The sequence below is a fragment of the Dunckerocampus dactyliophorus genome, chromosome 21 (assembly GCF_027744805.1).
Source record: "Dunckerocampus dactyliophorus isolate RoL2022-P2 chromosome 21, RoL_Ddac_1.1, whole genome shotgun sequence".
NCBI classification, from domain to species: domain Eukaryota; kingdom Metazoa; phylum Chordata; class Actinopteri; order Syngnathiformes; family Syngnathidae; genus Dunckerocampus; species Dunckerocampus dactyliophorus.
The window spans coordinates 14,714,301-14,733,286 of NC_072839.1; the positions used below are offsets into that span (position 1 = coordinate 14,714,301).

Below are 18,986 nucleotides of genomic sequence, written 5' to 3' on the forward strand. Positions count from 1 at the left end.
GGCTTGTTTGCATTGTCCTGACAGGTGAGTGCCATGCGAGACTCACCTTCACGATGCAAAGGTGAGCTCCAGCAGCCTCATGCCTCATGTGAAGTCCCCTCTGTATGACATTGTCGTCGGGTGAGCAGCAACCGCGAACCTTGATTGTTTTTTTCCCGCTCCATTAGGCACAAGTGCTGACTTGCAGTAGTTTGCCTGCATGCTGTGTGGAGATCTTCATTAAAAGCTGACTAATTGCACATCTTCCCGTGTGAGAGATTCAGTGTTTCATTGAAGGTGCGTTCACACTTGTCGTGTTTGGTTTGGCTAAAATTACCTCGGGTGCGTTTGATCTGCGAGCACGCTTGGAGTGGTCAGGTGTGAAGGCGATCATCCCAATCCTGTGAACTCTGGTGCACTTTGGTTCACTTGAGCTTAAATGTGAAAGCTGCACTGCCCAAAGACATGAAGCGGTGCTAAAATGGAAGTAAAAAGCACACAGAAATGACAAACATGTGAGAGAAAATGTGTTGGAAGTGCTGTCTCTCTGCTCGGCACTATCGTCAGGGACCTTTAAAAGTATACCGAGAAGCTTTTAAGGTAAAATGCATAATGTTTCCCATCATCCACACTCCTTATGTGACACGTCGTTCCCTTTTGTGTGCGTTCTAAAGAAAGAAAAACAGCTAGCGCCAGACAGTTAACAAGGCGGGGATGAGAAGCACCTATTTGGGCAATAAAAAAAAAAAAAAAAGAATGTTCCATTTACTTAACGTGGCCTGCAAGCTACCGCAGTGTTGTTATTGTAGGAGCCAACACCAAAGAACTACTTTCCTGGCGTAGCGACACAGCGCCTCAGCCCACTGCCGAGAGGTAACGTAAGCTACTGGAGCTGCTGCATCGCCTGTGAGTTTGGAAAAGTTCATGCTAGGTTATAAATCATGCCTCACACGTCTTTAGCAGAACGCTGCGGCAATAAGCTGAAAAGTTGGATCACTTTGAGATTCCACACGCAACCAACTAAACATCCGGACAGACTGAATCAGTGGATCCCAGATCTCAAGTTAGATCCGACGCCACCACTCGGAAGACTTGGTTAGATGCTCGTTAGCGCTCAGCTTTTTTTTTTTTACCAGAGGACTATCCTGAATTTAGCAACTCAACAGCGAGCACAAGCGTTATAGTCTCAAGACACAGTCGGCATCCCAGTGAGAGCGGACATTGTAAGTGATTGTTTTATTATGGTTTGATTTTGTCAATGAAACATTTAGCCCTAGTTCTACATACAGTACTAGCGCTATGAGAATGATCTGCTGAGCACCCAGCAACACCATTCTCTGCCTGGGGGGTGTAAAAGTAAAAAGTAGTAGGCGGCGGCGGCGGCGGCGGCGGCAGCTCTCAATCTGCCATGATTGGTGATAGCAAACGCTCCCTCTATGCTGCTGCTGTTGACTGAAGTAGCGTTCGTTGCTATGGGCTCTGCCAATGTCAATGCGCCCATGAAGGAAGTTCCTGTGATGCTTAAATGACCAAAACACTGTAAGTATTACATGTTATCATGAATGTACCTGCTACTACGTGGTCACAGCATGGAAATATAAAACGCTAAAACACTATCGAGGGTGGAATAGGTGAATCCCATTACATCGCATTATCAGCTGCCTCGTGCTCGCAGTTTTTCAATATTTAGAACGCACACAAAAGAGAAAGATGTGTGTTCATTAACAAAAACAAGTGCAGTTTTCCTTTAAGCCAACAGCACTAAAGTGCACACCAAGCATCTTTTTTTTTTTTTTTTTTTACATTTTTTATCCCGGACCAGAGTACAGAAGCACAAAAGTGAGCCTAAAACACACAAACTCTACAGAAATGAAAGAGTACAGAAAATCGCATGCTTCCAGAACATTTTGCAGGCCTTTTTTCTGCTCCCAGTGCACAAAGCAAACGTCCATAAAGGCACGTTTGGGGGAATTTATTTCGCGTGGAAGAACAAGCTGAAGTCCAACATTAGTCACCTATGGCCTCCGAAAATTCCCACAAACACACACCAAAATCTTGTCGATGCTTGTTAGGACGAGGAAACAACTGCACAGTTTCTTCACTTCTCACGTCCCGTAACTTTTGAGGAGTGAAGTTTCTACCTCTCAGAAAAATTGGAAATGTCAAAAGGTAAAATCCAAGGGAGGGTGTTCTCTTCCTCCAAAGCCTCCAAAGACATGACAGAGATTATCTTGATTTTTTTTTTTTCTAACCTTTTGCGACGCAGATGCACACCCTGGTGAATGTTAATTTGCTCCTTTCCTGCCTGGCTCGAAGCACATCATGGATTTATGCACAATAATGCTCAGCGGGAGGATAATCTCATTGTGGAGGCCCGATAGCATCTTCATCTCATCAAAGACGCTTTTATTTACGTGCTTATCTTTGCACCTTGTGTACGGCATCGCATGAGCTACTGCTCAAATTAGTGTTGAATAATGCTGGAGTTCAGGGCACAACAGAGTTAATATGCTCGTTATTAAACTCCTATATTGTAATCAAATATGGATTTCCGTGCACGGTGGCCTTTTGTACACACACATGCTTAAACGTGTAGCATATCAACCAAGATGTGGAGTCAAAGAAGCAATGTGCTAATATGTACATTGCTAATATGTATTTTGTCTTTCTTTGGTCATCATTGCATAAGCACATAAGCCAGCGGTGTCCAAACTTTCTCCAAAGTGGCCCGGGTGCCACGTTGATATTTTTATTTAAATATTTTCATTTTGCAAAAAGGGTAAAGGAAAAAGGTATATGCATATTTAACAAAAACCCTTTCTGTTGCTATTATTAATAGGTATTAATGTTAGCAAATGTTAGCTTTTTTATGTTAATTGTAGTTCTATAACGTACTGCAGGCCAATAAAAACAAGCCACGGGCCACAGATGGCCCCTGGGTGGCACTTTGGACAACCCTGGCATGAGCTACTGTATCTACCCACTGGTAGACATTCTGCAGTCTTTTCTCCCCATATGAGTAAACAGCAACCCTTAAACACAAATGAAATCAGATCTGCTTCCTTTTCAAACATGTTAAAAGTGGAAACGTCATTTGTCAGAGCGTTCAAAACAATACCAATAAAAATAAATAGAAATAAAACCATTTATCAATCAATCAAACTTTCTTCCACGTGACTTTCCATGATTGTTACTGTGCCGATTGGCCTGACAGTTACGAGTTCTAGCGCCATCTGCAGCTTTGGAGCTGATCCCTTTAAGAACTCCCAGTTGACCTCTTGAGCTGTTTTTTTCCCCAACATCAAAAGCGTAGCAAACATGTGCTTTTTTGGAAAGCGTCTGTCTAGCGAATACATCGATTGTCAGTGGTGAACTACTGAGAGTTTCCAGCCTCTGATTCTGACTTTCAAACCAGCCCAGATGAGTGAAAGGTCGCCTGATGGATTGAGGGATTAGTGTTGCTGTGGGCCAATCCACACTCCACACGTGCTGCCAACGCCCCTCGGAATGACATCAAACAACGCTTTCTTGCGTCTGGAAGTAGCGTAGATGGCGCTCGGGGTTGTGTTAAATTCTGTGAGCATCAAACACCCACATGGAGGATTAATGTGCCCCGTGTGAAAGGTGTCGTTGTTAACTGTATAATAGACTCCTGAGAGTTGTAATATTGTCCTGCCAGGAAATCCTCATCTTAAACGGATCTATTTCAGCAGCGGCAGGAAATGTGATCTGTGCCCATATGAAATCCTCCTAAATGAATCCTGGGAACGGCACCGGGGCGGGGGTGGGAGGGAGGCGGGCGAGCGGAAGCTGCGATACGGCAGCCAAGAGACCCACGTATGGAAATGAAACGCAGGATTTGATATCCGGCAATAAGTCATTCTCTTAACAACAGGAGTGTCACAAGATCTCGTGAGATTCAAGCATGACAAGATTGCTCGTTCTCGTCCCACTCGGCCTGGGACGAGAATAAATTCATGAATCAATCACACGTCATTTTGCCAGCCTCAATATATCGCCATGTGCACGCGGGTCTGTTTTCCTCGTCGACCGCCTCCAAACAGGCAGGAAGAGGAGCCTTTCTGTCAGTCATACAGTGTCTTCGTCTCGGTGGGTGGAGGCGGGGCCGCTTGCATACACACAGGAGAGTGTAGCCCCGTGAGGAGCAATGCAAGGTAACGTCGTAGAAATGACTTTTTTTATTGTGCTTTTCTTCAAAGTCATGTTCAGATCTTGTCTCCTTCCCGTAGACCCAAACTCGTGGATCGTCTTGTCTCGCTAACTGTGTGCCTCGTGACAGCCTTTTTACCACGGAACACAATAGTACAATCCGACACCAAGGCGCTTTTTGGTAGATATGGTCCACACCGAGATACTGTCAGTGCAGTCAGTCTACCCACGCTGTTTCATATCGCGTCTTTATTCTTGTCAAATTACGACTTTTTTCCTTTTTCTCTTAATATTTTGACTTTATTCTTGTAAAATATGGCAGATTTTTACATTTTTGCTGTTTTTTTGCTTAAATTCTATTTTTAGAATGTGTTGTGGGCCAATAAAAACCCAGCCGGGGGCTGCAAATGGCCCGCAGGCCGCACTTGGCCACCCCTGCCTTAGCGGTTACTCGCTTTTGAAGACGACCTCCGGCGACTGTTACATCGAGCTGCATTTGGGGCCGCACGGTGGCCGAGTGGTTAGCATGTTAGCAGTCAGGGGACCGGGAAGACGCGGGTTTGAATCTCCACGCTCCGGGTACTCCGGTTTCCTTTGCATGTTCGATTAATTGGCGACTATAAAGTTGTCCGTAGGTGTGAATGGTTGTTTGTCTCTATGTGCCCTGTGATTGGCTGGCGACCAGCCAGCTGGGATAGGCTCCAGCACGGGGGTGACGCTAATGAGGAAAATGGATGGCTGGAGGTGCGTTTGGATGCAATGACCCTCCACAACGTCGGGTGGCAGCCCACGTCTGCAAATCAATTTACATCCCGGCACAGGTTTGTTCTCCTCACCCCCCCCATATGCTGAGTGTCATAATTAGCCTTTCCATGCGGCGACACAGTTTTTATCGGCCCCATCAATCTGCGAGCGAGACGTGGTTATCACAGCGGATCAGTCATCCGACGCCGGCACGTTATTGGAGATGAGCGCCTTCACACTTGAGCCGCCAACGTGGAGGAAGTGCTTCATGATGGATGGCCTGTCGTCGTAATACCCCTGGCTGGCCAATTCATTAGACACACCTAATTTTACAGCATGAAAAGTAAAGAATAAATGCCAAAGAGACTCATCGGTAACTGCTGAGACTTGTTGAACCGAGCATGTGACGTACTTTGTTATATTACCACAATAATGGCTGCCCACCTAAACTACAATATCAGATGCAGCGTTAGATGAGAGTCCGTCTGCAGCCCGTACAGAGTAACTGTTCAGCTGCACTATAAACACATTATGGCTGCTGTTGTCGTGGCAACAGTAATAACAAGGTGGGAGGGAGGAGAGGTTTCATTAAGACCATACGAGTCAAAAACTGCTTTTGACCCTCAGAAAAACACTTTAGTTGCTGTAAAAGCTCTATTATTACTTTTTCAGAAGCTGTAGAACTCTTTCAAAAATAGAATGAAATGAAATAAGGGCTTGTCAGGCTGACATTCCCCGACAGGCCTGCATTCCAGATGGCCTTCTCCGTGCTGCTTTTTTCCTTTTTTCGGTTGAGATGATTCCCACAAACGAGCAGCAGGAAAAAAACAGGGATGTCAATTTGACGGCCCGCGAGAGGAACCAAAAGCTTCCTGGCGTGATTGGCGCTCGTGCAGCCTGTCATGCCTCCTGCAGCTCAACAGCAAGCGCAGGAGACACGTGTCCGCAAAGACAAACATGTCACTCTCTCGCAAATGCGACAACCCGGTCTTGTTTGTGTGTGTGTGTCGGGGGGGGGGGGATCATGCATACGCTGTAGGTGGCGGGAAAGGAAAGCGTGTAGGTTTCCTCTCTGGTGGCAAACAATCTCATCAAGCAGAATGCAATTAAAGCACAAACAATAAGGAGGGCGATAAATGTGCAACGTAGTCCTGCTCGGCGGTCTCCCCCGAGAAAGTGGTATTCTTAGTCGGGGCCACGCTTGAATTTCAATGTGGAGACAATAAGAAATGAATATTACGGCTCCCTTTTTTAGTGGCTTGCCTTCCTGAAGACAGAGACACACATCAGGTGTTCCAGAGTACGTAAACCAACAAAGTTCTTCTTCTGGTTGAAAAATGACATAAAATAATATAAAAATAATGAAACCGCTAGTTATAGTTATAGATAACCGTTATTATATTTCAATATAATTCATTGTATTCGAATTATATCAATAGTATAACTCCAAACTAATAGTATTACTAATACTAACTAACTAAAATTTTGCAAGTTTTTTTGCTTTTATATATTTTATTTTATTTTTTATGAGACAGAGGGGAGAAGTAGACGCCTTCTTGCCCATGCAGCACATGAAACGCCACACATTTTGCATACTATGCGATACTGTATGTATCCATCCATCCATCTTTTATGAAGCTTCTCCTCATTAGGTTCGCAGGGGTATGCTGGAGCCTATCCCAGCTGACTTCGGGCGACAGGCGGGGTACACCCTGGACTGGTCGCCAGCCAATCGCAGGCAAACAATCATTCACGCCAATGAACCTGACATGTGGGACAAACCCACACCCGCACGGGGAGACCATGCAAACTCCACACAGAAATGCCCAACGGGGATTCGAACGCAGGTCTTCCTGATCACCTGACTGTGACTGTGTGGCCAACATGCTAACCACTAGGCCACGAGAAGTAAGCGACCTTCTTTAGCCCGTACAAGGACATGACAGGTTTTACGTGCGAAGTAAAATAAAGCCAAAAAACTAATTTGAAAAGGAGTATAACTAAGACACTACATCAATAACATGTTGCAATATTTTTGCATAATGAATCCATTCTTGATCATAAATGTATAAATGTGTATTTATTTGATGTATTTATTTTTACAATGAAAATAGAAACCATAAAAAAGCATGATTATGCATTATTGTGCCCAACCATGCTAGCAATGAATGCTAAAAACCAAACACTGCTGTGGTACCACATCGCCCCCTCCTGGCCTGGCATGCACACTACAAGGTTGCGTGTACAAATACGCTGTTTTTTGTCGAACTTCATCACATAGACTCCTTTCATGCCTGAAGTGTTTACTGAAAGATGAAAAGGGATGCTTTTGGAAAGACGGCATCATCGTGTCGCTGTGACCTTGCGGGCTACACAAACATTTATTAGCTTTCCGTTGCCGAGTCAAACTTCTTCCCAGGGAGGCCACGGTGTCACACGCTGGAGCGAGCCTTTAAAAACACATATCCGACATTTAGTTCACGGCTGCACCTGATCTTCTCAGCACGTCCACAATGCCCCCTCTGTCGGAGCAGCCTGCTGTGATGCCACGTCTCCAAGCGCTTCATACGCCGCGCGTCGGCGGCGCTGCTATCTCACCGCCTTACGCTGCGTTTTGTAACGGCTCAGCGGTTCCCGCGTAAGATAGCGATGAGGAACCGTGGCCCCCGGGTGTCACATTCCCCGTAACAGTGATGGATGGCGCTCGCAAGTGGGGGTTAAATTAACAAGGCCCGTGTGGTGGTTACCACGCCGACCACGTTAGCAAAAATCACAATGACAGAGGTGAAAATGCAAATGGGGCGAGGCCAGAGGGTGCGTCAGGCTACCATTTCCTTTTCATGAAAGACAGTTACTGCATTTTAGCGGCTAGGGCTTACGAAGCGCTGTCTTGCTCAAGGGCACGTCGGGGGAGATACGTGAAGCCGATTGGGGAAGCAAGCCACCCTTCCACACGGATGCCTTGAGCAACTTCCAGTCTGTCTTTGGCAAGCTAGGAGTCAGGATGTGGTGGTCGGTGGTTCCAACGTCACACGTAGCATTGTGCTCACTAGACGACCTGACCTTCACTTGCACTGCACGGCGTCAGCGTGAAAAAAGGTTGTGCCATTCCATGTGGAAGTGGTCCTTCTTAGCCACTTGCCTGCTTGCTTAAAGCGGCGGCCGTCTCTTGTGTCCCTGCAGAAACCCCACAGCCTGAGCGTAAGACTTGCACAATGTGGCGTAAACAAAAGGCCCGCATGATGCTGAGGACACGACAACAACCAGGAACTTACCCAATTCTGTCGTAAGTCTGACCATTTCATTTCGCTTCACCCCGGCCTCCATGCAACCGAGCTCCGCAGAATGTAAGCCCGGACTGAAATCTTAACATCTAGCGCGACGTTAGCCAGCCATGTTAGCAACGTTTGCGTCTTGTCGTCTCACTCCTTAATGTGTGGCATGCATGGCGTTAGCATGAACGCTACACACACGCAGCACTTTTAAACTGGCTCCGTTCCAGCATCATGGCCCCCATTTCGGACAAGACACTCCCAGCACGCTGCTGTGGCTCATTCAGATGGGGGAGTGAATCATAACAACAACAATAAGGACGGGAGCGATAGACAAGCCGGTAAACATTCGTCCTTCTCGCTACGAGCAGCCACTCAGGAAGATTCCAAGCAAGCAAAATGACGATTGAGCCGTGCAATGCAGTGAAATCGCATGTAAGGATTTATTCTCTGTGAAAATCCAGTGTGTGCGCGCGTGCGCGTGAAGCCCGCGTGCGCGTGAAGCCCACGTGGGGATTTCTGGTGACCCACTTGGCAGCTCATCTTTTTCTCATATAAGAAGCGTGCGCTGCGTCTCCAACCGGACACAAACACGAGAAAATGCTCTGCTAATCATTCAGCAGGGGGCGCCCTTTTTGGGAGCTGCTCTTCCAGCCGACGTCATTTGAGTCCATTCCGCTGCTCGGGTAATAACCGCCTGCATTCGCAGCAACTCCTGTCCTACTTCCACTTTCTCCACAAAGCTGCCGATGAAAAGAGCCGTTTGATAGCTCAAACAGCTCTTTTTTAAACCCAAACCCCTCCTCCCCGCCGCTATTTCTCCTACCAAAAACACTCTTTTGTGTCCTGCTGGAAAATAGGACCAGCACAAAAAACAGGGGGGGGGGGGGTATGGCAGGCGAAAGAACATTATCAAATAGAATATATTCATGGGAATGGATGGCTTCTACAAAAACATCTCTCTGTCACTGTGGGATTACGCCATCATCACCATCATCATCATCATCAACAAGCCGCTCCTAATTAGTCCTCGCGTCTAATTAGTTCTCTCTCCTTGCAAAATGAGTCTGCCTGGGCTTCGGTGTCGTCTTTCATCAATAATCACCAAGGAAACACATCTGGATGGCAATGACATAAAAGGCTGTGGCAGGGAACAACGCCGTCGTTAGCGTCCGTGTTTACTTTGCACTCATTTATTTGGAAACGACACATCATTATTCGGCACGTTTACTGATATATGTTTGCTCCGAGGCGGCGTCCTAAGGGGGCCAAGATGAAAACATTTATTTCCAGTCGGGAAATCTCGTACAATAAGACTGGCCGCAGGTTAGCATAGAGCGAGGGTGTACAAAGTGCGGCCGGGCGCCGTTTGCAGCAATAGTCAACATAACCCGCATTCAAAACATTGAAAAGGAGGATTAGGACCACATTGAAAATAATAAAAGGTTAAGAGAAAAAACATAAACTAAGCTAACTAGCCACACAGGCTAATTTCTGTGGAGACAAACAGATCGATAGATAAGCTAACAAGCTGCTCAAGCTAACTAGCCACAAAAGCTGACAATGGATCGGCATCACAGGATTATCACTTACTGTGGAGAGAGATAAATATGCTAACTAGCTTCACAAGCTAACTAGATAGATAGATGGATGGATATGCTGACTAACTTCATAAGCTAACTAGTATAGATCAATAGATAGATATGCTAACTAGCCACAAAAGCTAATTGTAGCGAGATTGACAGCTAACACACACGCTAACTAGCCGCAGAAGCTAAGTACTGTAGCTCAATAGACAATTATACGTTGAACAGCTTCACAAGCTAACTAGCCGCACGAGCTAACTAGCTAACAGAGTAGAGTAAAAGTTGTCCAAAAACGCTGAAGGATTAAGGTTGACTGGCGTCTGGTGTATTATCTGGAAAGGCAAAATCTTGGATACAGATCAGGAATGGAAGCATGTGTACCTAATAAAATGGACAAAGGTTGCATATAAATAATTGAGGTCGTGGGTGACGGGGGATTAAACAGCGTCTCCAGGGATCAGACGCGGAAACGTGCTGGATAATATTTATCAGTAGCTTGGAGCTCCTTGTCACGCCGCGGGCCTCGCTGCGTACCTTCCACATTATTCCCATCACGTCCTCAACTTCCGTCGCCCGTGATTGACGTTCCTCGCTGCCTGCTGCTGCTGCCTCCCCGCACCCCGTCGCGGACCTGCGGGGAAATGACACGCCCGTCACGAAGTGGCGCTACTTCCAGGTGCAGCAAAGCAGAACGCCACGACCGCTGCGATTTTTCTTTCCTGGTCACATCACCTTGTTGCTAGGCAGAAATCACCAGCATCAATCATCAGGCTAACAAAGATCCAAGTCACTGAGCTTTGTATTAAATATAAAACAAAAGTAAGGTGGCTCCCATTGAAGTGCAAATATCACAACATCCGGCAGGTCAGAGAGGCTGAATTGGAGATATTTTGATATCATATTTTCATCCAACTTGTATTCGCTTTGCAGCAGCAGCAGCGATTGCTCATCGCTGCTGCTTCTGAAGCCGTTTTGAAGCTATAATAAGAGCAGCCTCGTCTGTCTGCGAGACACGCACGCTTCCCAGCGAACATGGCCGACTCAGTTCGCGTTGGAAGCGGGCGTTATTCGGAGGGACTCATTAGCGGCGTCGGGGTGTTACATTTGCGATGAACGCCAATTCAAGTGTCAAATGAAATGCTGGAGAACACGTTTGAAAGCCACCCGGCTCGGAACGAGAGGCAGACTTCCAGGTAGCGCAGGAAGAAGAAGTCCTTCAGTGCAAAAAAAACCCCAACCCGCCGAGAGGATGATTGACAGCCGCAGCCACCGTGGAAGCTCGGGCGGAGGAGCTCTCGCAGGTTCTCTTTGGAGCTTTTGTGGGTGCAGTCAAATAGAACGACACAAAAGCAACAACAGACCCACTTGGAGAACCGGCCCGCCGTCCATTAGGCGTCAAACCAGGAGCACGTTTCATCGGATAATCATGGATTTTAGATCGTATTCCAGCTGCATAGGGAAGTGGCTGCCTTTTCTTTCCCGTCCAGAGACCTTCTCCTGCTGCTGCTATTATTATTTGTCATCACTTTTGTGATTATTAGTACAGTAATCCCTCGTTCACTGCGGTTCATTGGCTCCAGACTCCACCGTGATAAGTGAATTTCTGCAAAGTAGAATTAATTCTTCATAAATGCAACGTTTACAACCTTCTAAATACGGCTTTTAACATGATTAGAGCCCTCCAGACATGAAATAACACCCCTATAGTCACCTTTACACTCCTATTACCCAACATAGTAGACATAATAAGAGGAAATGAGACATAAATGAGACATAAATGAGACATGACATAAACTCTTCCATCAGCACTGACAGCATACTTCCTGCAGTGGCTATTGTCTCATCAATGTAACATCGCTGACACCTCAAACATATCATCACTACGTCTTTGAATGCCTCTTCTGAATGCCTTATATTTGTGTTTTCGGTCATTTACCCATTTTTATGCTTGAAAATATGCACAAATGCGATTAAATGTGCATATTTATAATGATGTAGCTTATTAATGTATTTATTTTGAAAAACCGTACCGAAAAAGTAGTGAAGTGTGCCACTAGAGGGCACACTAGAAAGGTATCCAGGGACTGCTATGATGTCTTAAACAGCATTTGATCCACTTTACTTTTAAAAAATACCGGCAATAATATCATTTAAACACGCGTGCCTTTATTTTAATTCAAACCACTCAAAAGTAATGCTAGCAAAGTAGTGTCAGATTTGTGTTTCTCTGGCTGAATGTCAGCTTGCAGGCTACTTCCTGGTTCAGGATGCTACCATTAGCATTTTGGATGGAATAGTGATAGAATTCCTGCATTTTTATTTCCATGTGTAACGAAGAAGCCATGGTTATCATGCATAACTAGCATAGTGTCGTTAGCATGGTCACCAAAAAATGCCATTGTTGTTTCCTGTGTTGATGCTCCACTTAGTAGCTAAAAGGAATGGTTGCTTAGTCAGTAATTGTGTTTTTTTTGTGCGTATGTTAGCTAGCAGGCTACTTCCTGGTTCTTGGTTCAGCTAAAACGACTCGTTGTACGTGAGCTAAGCTAGCAAAAACAACAAACCAAAGCGATTCCTCCCAAATAGATTCATAGCAACTGCACAGTCAAGCTACATTTATCTCTTCTGGCAACATTTATAGCGTTGATTCATCCTTTTCTCATTAAAAAGGCTTCCATCTGAAAGAGCACACACATATAATGTGATTTTAAACTTCACAAAAGTGATATCATCTCTTGCGTAGGCAGAGAAATTCTCATTTTATCGCTCCCTTGAGTAATTTCACAGCTCCTTCAGTCAAATTACCCAATCTCACTTGAATCTGCAAGATACAAGCCGTGAATCATCGCAGCAAAAAACAACCACGATCTAATCTCCCACTGTGCTTGAACGCCACATACGGAATGCTATCGCTGTTGTTTCTGAGCCAAAAACACAAAAACGAAATAACTAATTGTATTTAATGCTATTCAAAAGTAACAGTATGTTCGTCGGCAATCACGTGGATTCATAACAAATTAGCATCATATTTGTGTTTCTTTGTCCACATGTTAGCTAGCAGGCTACTTCCTGAAAACGGACTGTAGCATTAGCATTCCGGAGCAGGGTGAATGGTTTGTATGTGTAACCCTGCTAGCTAACAAAGAAACCAAAACATTTGATTCAAGCGATTTCTCACATCCTGACTCATAACTTGCATAGCAACAACTCATAAGTAATGATAGCTTAGCCGTTAATAGCACGTATTCAGAGCAAACTGGTGTCATATTGGTGTTTCTTTGTCTTCATGTTGTAGCGAGCAGCCTACTTCCTGGTTTCGCAAACGGACTCTACCATTAGCATTCTGGAGCAGGGGGCATCATTTGTGTGTGTGTGTTTGTGTGTAATAATGCCAGCTAACTGACTAAAAGAGAAAATACAGTAGACGCCCCTACAACGTAAATAATCCGTTCCAAGAACCTTTATGTTATAGGGATTTTATGTTATACGAAGCGTAAAATACATGTAAATAGCCTAATCCATTCCAAGACCTTCCCAAACTCACCCCTCTGGCACTTCAAAATATTCAAAGTCCACCAAATATGGTGGGAAAATATAAGAAAACGTTAGCATAAACATAGTACAGTAACATTCCAATATAAAATAAGGTCATAAATACGATTACTGTAAATGAACAACAACAACAATCCTACCGTTCACGAGATGTCTTGATCAGGAGCGCAGGTGGAGGCAGGAAGGAGGAGGAGGACTAGCCTGAGTCGAAACGCGACTCAAAGAGTCTAAGGGTCAGCTGGTCTCACAGACAAACGCACACGCACTACACGATAATGCTGTGTGCTAAATTTTAATTTGTAACTTAACTTAATTGTTTAAGTTAGTTTCAGGGCGACTACGAAGAGGAAGGTGGTTGAAGGGACAGCCTGTCTCTCACACAAACTCACGTACATGCTGGATAACTCAGCCAATGAGATGAGAGCGTAGGCGGTGCCCCGAAAATCAGCCAATGAGAGCGTGATGCGTCAGAAGGCGTCACCAAAGTTGGTCTGAACTTGCACCGACGTGAGGCATTAATGAAGTTGATTTAAAAACAAAAAAAAGACTTGCACTGACTTGACGCTTTATGTTATATGGAATTTCTTAAGTAATACGAAGCAAAAACTTTACATAAATTCTTTGTGAAGTGGAATTTATGTAAAAGGAGGTTTATGTTATGCTACTACTGTCCTCCCTCGCAACTAGCATAGCAACAAGTCAAAAGTAACGGTAGCATCATCGGTAATAACGAGTCTTCATCGCTATCTGGCATTATAAAAGCCTTCACAAAGTGCCTTGCTTGTGAACGTGGCACTCTGGAGCATTTTGGAATAAATACATTGAAATTCAAAGCACGTCAAGAGATAATAAAGTCATCTTTGTATTATTTCTATGCATATAGTCATACTCGCTAACCAGCTAACACAGAAGCCAAAGCATGCTAACCCACACCGAGCACAGAAGGAATGAGTACGCGTGTGCTCATCAATACATTGATTGTCATACTAGCAAAGTAATTAAGTGAAGTGGGGGAGGGCGTATGAACCTCGCGGGTGAAGCGGCACAATGGCACTTTATCATCTAAACCGCCGCACGACACAATCCATACCTGCACTCCAGGGTGCTGAAACGGGCCTGAAGTGGCGATTAAGCGGTTATTGCACATTTTTATGTCCTCTGCAGATTAGACTCGTCCGGCCTCGGACGCAGGCTAACGATCACAAGTCAGGTGTTCCAAATCCCGTTAACGTTCCTTGGCTGGTGAGTTCAAAGACACACGGCCAACATACTTGTTGCTGTTCATGACCGACGACAGGAAGCGGGGTGTGCAAAACGCTCAAAGAAGCTATTTTTAGCGCCTTGGTTAGTGAAGCCACAGTGAAATGTTACAAGACAAAGAAGAGGAAGGTTAGAAGGTGTTGTCGTATTTAAACATGTCCAGAAAGCGCAGGTGGGGCCACACCAGGAAGCGCGTGTTGAAACATGGATGTTTGGCCGTTGGAGGGGACATGAATAATAGATGGACTTCTATAGATTTGTCTCCTGTTGTCTTACATTCAGCTTCCTCCTGCATTTCACATGGTGACCATGAACATGTCCCCCGCAACGCCCTCGTGGAGTCAAATAGCAATATTTAGGGCAAAAAAATGTATTTAAAAATAGAAGTCCTTTTTCAATCTATCAATAAAAAGGAATAAATTGACATACATTTAATCCTAAAATTAAAAACTAATAAAAATAAGTAACATTTTACAGTACTGGCCTTTAAAATGTACGCTCAGGTGTAATAGGTGTCATTAGAACGTCATGTTGATCTAATCAAACAGTTTAAAAAAGAATGGCCTTACCTAAATAGGAGTTATTTCATTTTTAAAAAATAATGTAGCGGTACGTTCCATTTGTTCATTAGAAACCAAAATAAACCCAATAAATGCTACAATAAATCAAACAGAAGTACGGTACTAAGATAGAAAAAGTATATTTCTATTCAGGATATGTACACGAGGACCCCAACCTACGAAAACAGTTGGTTCCAGACGACCGTTCGCAAGTCAATTTGTTCGTAAGTCCAACAAAAGGTAGTATTACCAATGATATCGGTACTACATGTACGTGTATACATATACAGTATATGTGTGATTTGTTCATAAGTCCAACAAAAGGTAGTATTAGCAATGATATAGGTACTACATGTACGTGTATACATATACAGTATATGTGTATTTATGTAAATATGAGTTTGGATGTAGTAGTAATATTAAACCAGGATAATTAATGAAAAACAATAATAAAAGTGATATAATAATACGTCATGATAAATGTTATTTACCTTTGAAGAGGAGTGGTTGAGCACACGTCGTTGTGGAGGAGTTGGAGGAGGAGATATTGAAAAAAAGGACAAATGGTCGTCGTTCGACTCTTCTAAAAGAGGTAGAGTTCTGTGGGTGGTGTAGAATTAAGCAGGCCTGTTAACTCTTCATAAACTTTAATCACACGCTCTGTCCGGGTTGCATCATAGAGCTACAACTTAGCTTTGCATTTCTCCTTTACACTCTCTACCCACCTTCTTCCTCTACCTGTTGGTCCCATTAGCAGTGTCACAGTGCCCTCTGCTGGTCAAGCATGTACAGTATAAATATTGATGGAGTTCCAAAAGGCAAAACACATAAAAAAATAGACCAGTCAGCTTGGGTTCGTATTGCCAAATGTTCGCTAGTCGGATGTTCGTAAGTTGGGGACCTGGTGTACCGTTATTAAATGCAGGTATATGTAATAACTGTAGCTATTTATGTCAAGTCTTAGGGTGAAAAATAAATAAACGCAGAAATAAATACAATTGATAAATGGAATTGCATTAAATCAATTAATAAAATTAAGTGATTTACCTTTAAATTCAACTTTTTACTATTTATATTTTTACTAATTACACTAAATGATACAGTCCTAATGAGGCATAATGAACATATAATAATACAAGTTGTGCTCATGAATGAATTCAGTTTTAGTGTATTGAATACTTGAATTAGACTTGGGCTGTGCATGTACTGTGCATGTACTGTGCATGTCCTGCATACTGCATGTGTTCTGTATGAAAGAACGCAGGAAAAAAAGCACTTTAATGGTTGACCGCAGTCACGTACACGCCATCAATCTTCCACTTGGCCGCCCACCCTTCATTTGCATGTCATTACACACAAGTGCAAATTAGAGAGGTTACATTTTCCATTGCGGTGGAAGGCAACCTTTAATTGCTGAAAGCGTTTGCTTTTGTTTTGCTAGCCTGCCGAGGTGGGCAACATGTAAGAAACTTTCAAATAACGTCTCGCTGGAGACACCTGACCCGCTGTAGCACGATGAGAGCGTGAGACTGACATGTGAAAGGTTGTTTGGCCACTAAAAGACTCGAAGAGAACCTCGCTACTGAGCACAAGCAGACAGTAATGGATGGGCTCGCCACGCTAACACGCCACTCGTTCTGTCCGGCTGGATCCGGCCTTGGACTTAAGAGACATGTCCACTCAGAATGTTGCTTTAATGAGGCCCCCAAGGGCTTGGAGCTCTGGGCCACTGGACCCCCTTCAGCTGCCAGGAAGGCGGACGTGCTTTGCTGTTGTTGTACCTCCAGCTAAAGATAAGCTACAACGCTTGCCTCCACGCGCTCGCACGTGCACAAATCGCCACCAAAACATAGGATATTACCCGTTTAGATTCACTGGTTTTAACGTGTTTTACACGCCAAAGCACCAAGGTCTCGCTGGAAAGTCAAGGTTGCAGCAATGTCAAATGCGTGACACCCAAAAAACTTGCCTTGTTCTGCAATTTTCATCCGATCCACTCCAAACTTGGCGGACATGCAGTAAGGCGGTCATCGCTCACGTGGTAGCTTTTTGGGTGGGACTGTTCTGATGTAAGGAGATGGCTTGAGGTCAAAGTTCACCTGTTACAAGGTCAAAAATAATGTTGAAGCATTCCACACAGAGCCACACATCAAATTAAAGCCTTTGGCAAGGACGTTCTAGATATGTCATTATTCTTCGGAATATACTCTAAAATGATGACGTAGCAGCCAAAAAACGTGCATTTTTTTGTTCCAGTTGACAGCGCTCCCCCTACAGGACTGGTGTGGAACATGTGAGGATTTTTGGGGTTGTTTTCTTTACTTATTCCACTCGGTGGCATCCTAGTAAAGGCAAACGTTTCCAAACAGCCCTTGTCCTGTGTCATTAGGTGTACCTAATCTTCTGACCCTCAGGTGAAATGAATTAAGGACGCCAACACATCTGTGAAGTCCTCCCTTACAGTTCTTCCCCAGCTAAACTTAAGCCCGTTATGCGTTACCGCTTCACTTCAGCATCACCTGGAGTCATTTTCAAATGGAGCGTTTTCAAGCATCAGAGATTTAAGCATCACTGAGCACGACCCCTGCGCGACCTTGTGCAGGCTCAAGCATCAACCGCTCCCATCCGGAGCGTCTCTTTCATCCGGGAAGTCAATAAGGCAAGAGAAAGCAACAGATTTACTGCATGTGGACTATTTATACGCCTCAAGTGCTGTTTTTCCAGCAGGTTCTGATCGACTTGGGCCCCATTTAACAAGACTTGATGTCTTGTGTTTACGGAGCCAGAGAGCCAAGGCACATGCAAGTGATGCCTTCTTCATTTGTGCTGGTCCAAGGTGGCCCACGTTTGGCATTTTCTGCCATTTCGGATGCTGCCAGGAACCCTAAAGAGGGTGTGGGAGGATCCCCTCTGGGTTCTCCCGGCCCAGAAACGTGACATTGAAGTGGAAAAACACAACGACCCCTGTGAAAAGTGACATTTTCTGCAATATTTGAGCTCTTCCGGAACCAGAGAAGGGCATCTGAAGGGACCTAAAAATGTTTTGGATTTTGCACCAGGTTAAAGCCCCCCCGCCCACCAAAAAATCTGAAAATCTGCACTTTGGAAAGTGTTGTATGGGGATGTGGGAAATTTCCCCCCACCATGCCTCGGAAAAATGGCGTTTTCTGCAATGTATGCGTCCCCCCCACCCCCAATGAGGGTGTGGGAAGTGTCCCTCATCTCCCAGACCACAAAATGTCAATGGAAGCAAAATAGACACAAACAAAATGATTCCACTGCACTTTTCTGGTGCTGGAGGTGAGGGGAACCTCCCACACTCTCAACGGGGGTCCTGGCAGGACCGCAAAATGGCAGAAAATGCCACTTTTCCAAGGCGGGATTTTCGACAAAAGTTGACGGACAGAAAAGAAAAACGTGTGATAAGCAGACTTTAGCTGGAGGATAAATGTGAAAGACTGATGTGCCGCCATGTTGGATGGACGCACCGCAGCATCACGTCATCATCATCATTTGTCCTTGAACGTCACACACGCCCACCTAGCTCGATTGTATCTCAGCAGACATGTCATTAGGTACACCAGATGCCCGACACCACAATTTAAAGCACACACAGAGGTAGATAGAGCTGCTGGACGCAGCCCACTCATGCCACTATAAATGCAGCAACTGCCATCTTGTGGACCCCATAATTTGCCATATTAATTTTTTTTAATCAACATGTATATTGCACAACACCACAGCGACAGAACCAATTTTGTAACAGCAATAAAGCTGCTGTATGCTGGCCGCTCATGATACATCAAATGCAGCTACTGCCATCTTGTGCAGCCGTTTATGAACAAGTATATTGCACAACACAG

At 44.7% G+C, this 18,986-nt stretch overlaps 1 long non-coding RNA gene across 1 annotated transcript; it reads right to left on the bottom strand.

Annotated features, from left to right (window-relative positions):
* Window positions 1–81: 81 nt before the first annotated feature.
* On the bottom strand, window positions 82–10,382 carry LOC129173772 (uncharacterized). The gene is made up of 3 exons (XR_008567304.1): window positions 10,286–10,382; window positions 317–455; window positions 82–202 (listed from the first exon to the last, which is right to left on the bottom strand). It is a non-coding gene; the product is annotated as an uncharacterized LOC129173772 (long non-coding RNA).
* Between the last annotated feature and the right edge of the window lie 8,604 nt (window positions 10,383–18,986).